Source organism: Gouania willdenowi, chromosome 11, assembly GCF_900634775.1.
Source record: "Gouania willdenowi chromosome 11, fGouWil2.1, whole genome shotgun sequence".
Taxonomy (NCBI): domain Eukaryota; kingdom Metazoa; phylum Chordata; class Actinopteri; order Blenniiformes; family Gobiesocidae; genus Gouania; species Gouania willdenowi.
This window is the reverse complement of record NC_041054.1, coordinates 30,240,069-30,243,021: the sequence shown is the minus strand read 5'-3', so window position 1 is coordinate 30,243,021 and position 2,953 is coordinate 30,240,069. Positions and strand designations below refer to the sequence as shown.

At 43.1% G+C, this 2,953-nt stretch overlaps 1 pseudogene; it reads left to right on the top strand.

Moving 5' to 3' along the window:
- The first annotated feature begins 666 nt into the window (after nt 1-666).
- LOC114471831 (3-hydroxyisobutyryl-CoA hydrolase, mitochondrial pseudogene) lies at nt 667-1,878 on the top strand (annotated as a pseudogene).
- Nucleotides 1,879-2,953: the final 1,075 nt, after the last annotated feature.

The window sequence follows — 2,953 nt, the reverse complement described above, 5'->3', positions numbered from 1 at the left end:
GAATACACTTTCAAATCACAATGTATTCATTTTAATGAATATGAAGAAAGAATCATTATAAATCAGTTATGGACCATGTGGCTTTAATTTAGTGGCCCTCAAAGTAAATGCTCTAATTGACTCACAAAATGACAGAAAAATACACAAAATAACAGCAAAAATACACAAATGTGCTCCAAAAACACACTACAATTATACAAAAAATATCTGTGAAAATATATACAAAACTACAATACAAATACACATAAATGAAATACACATAAATGACTCAAAAAATACAAAATGCAACAAAAATACACAGAATTAGAAAAGCACTCGGAGAGCGCAGACCTTAACCAAGCAGCTGAAGCTCAGCCAACACACTGCGGTCATGGAAACATGTGGAGCTTTGTGTTACCACGACTACCTGTCAACATTGAGCTGACTGCAAGAACATATGACATCATCACAAGTACCACAGTGTGGATGGGAAAAAGAATGGGATATATATATATATATATATATTTTTTTGGTAGCCATAACATCACCTAAATGTAATCACCTGTTCCTTGTCCCATTTATCAATTTTCCCACACAGAGCTTCTGTGCTTCGCCCTTGGCGGAGGTAATAGAAGAAAATAGTATCACACATAAAAGTGTTTGCAGACGCCAATAAACTGAAGAAGAAGAAGAGGTTCTGAGCTGCTCATTGCTGTGAAACAGTGCTGAGTTTGTCCAGACTTAACAACAATGTCCCTCAGTTTCTTCCCCTACGGTTTCAGACTGAGGAGCCTCTGCAGACTCCAGCGAATTCAGGCTCACATGATGTCGAGTCAAGTGGAATCTGGTGTGCTCCTGGAGAAAGTGGGCAGAGTTGGTGTCATCACCATGAACAGACCCAAAGTTCTCAACGCACTCAACTTGACCATGATCCGGCAAATCTACCCACAGTTAAAGAAGTGGGAAGGTGATAGTGAGACGGACATGGTGATCATTTAAGGGACAGGAGCGAAAGCCTTCTGTGCTGGAGGAGACATCAGAGCGATAGCAGACACAGGGAAAGCTGGTAGCTCGCTGTCTGAAATCTTCTTTCGTGAGGAGTACATTCTGAACAATGCCATAGGAACATGTCGGAAACCATATATAGCTATTATTGATGGCATCACAATGGGAGGGTGCGTTGGTCTTTCAGTGCACGGGCGGTTTCGAGTGGCCACTGAAAAGACAATGTTTGCCATGCCAGAGACTGCAATAGGGCTTTTCCCTGATGCGGGAGGTGGTCATTTTCTGCCAAGGCTCCAGGGAAAGCTGGGCTTATTTCTTGCCTTAACTGGCTTCAGACTGAAAGGACGTGATGTGATGAGAGCTGGAGTGGCCACACATTTTGTTGAGTCTAAGAAGGTCCTTGAGATGGAGAAAGAGCTAGTGGACCTGAAGTCTCCCTCCACTGAAAACATTTCCAAACTATTGGATTCCTACCAGGACCAGAGCCAGCTGGACGCAGAGAAGCCTTTTGTCTTAGAGAATCACATTTCAGATATTGACAGGCTGTTCAGCTCCAGCAGTGTGGAGGGAATCGTACATAACCTGAGGGCGGACAGTTCTGAGTTTGCCAACAAACAGCTTCAGACCTTGTCCAAAATGTCTTCGACATCGTTGAAAATCACCCACAAGCAGCTGCAGTACGGAGCCTCCCTGAGCCTACAGGATGTGTTGGTGATGGAGTATCGACTGAGCCAAGCCTGCATGAGGGGCTGTGATTTCTACGAAGGCGTGCGAGCAGTGCTGGTCGACAAAGACCAGAACCCTAAGTGGAACCCCTCATCTCTGGAAGAGGTGTCCGACCAGAGCGTGGAGAAATGCTTTTCCTCACTGGGGCAGAAGGACCTGATCCTCTGATTTTTCATTTTAAAGATACATCATTGCATCAGGCTCTAATGCTATTGGTTTAAAGCTATGATGGCATTAGAAGCTGCAGCACAGGTGGGAGGCAGGGGTCCTGAGTGTCAGAGGTAAACATCCTGATATAAACGGCTCTGCAGTGGGAGTGGAGTGTTTTCTCTCTGCTTTGGACTAACAGCAGGAGAAAAGGCCTCACACCTCTGTACCTTGTCCTGTTCATGTTTGTTAAAGGGACGTCATCAAGACGTCCCTCAGACAACTACTTAATCCCTTCATCATAAAACCTGTTCCTTAGTTTTTAACTGTTTCCATAACCGTTCAGACAGAAACATGACAGCAGATTTCTGTTTATCACTGTTTGATGTATTCACATTATTGGATATTACTAATATAAAACTTTGCAGGTCTGAGAAATGTGGTGTCAGAAGACAAACAAGCTAAGGACCCCCTCGTACGAAGATAGGATATAAAAGTCATAAATCTATGATTAATATTCCCAAATTGATTATTAACAAGTTGTTTATCAGGCACTGATTTTTGTGTGAGAGTGAACGTGAGGCGCTGCATGTGTCTTGTTGGCCCTCTCGTTGTGAGCTCTGGTAAGCAAGGCCTAGTCTATGTAGCTAATAAGCTAATCCTCCATGTTAGCTTGTTGAAGACAGTTGACCACACAATACCTTGTTTAGATACTTTCCTTAAAACCAATCGGAGTTATAGCACTGATGCCTGATGTTTAACATTACTATGGAACGGACTGTATCACTGTAATTTAGTTGGAATGTCCTAAAAAAGATCGCTAATAGCCGTTAGCCTCAATGCTAACGGCTATCGTTGCCCATGCTATTTAATATGAGTGCTAATGCTGCAGCTATTCCAGCTAGATAATTTAGCAGCACAGTAGTGATAGTGATTCTTCTTGCTTCTCTCAACGAGGACAGTCGCACTCTCTGTTTCTCCCTCCCTTCCTTTCTTATCTCTCTCCCAGCTGCTGCTTTGTCTGGTCTTGTGAGCCTAACAAGAGCCTCTCTCTGTAACTCATCCAAAACCGGAATAATGGAATTAATTAGTTGGT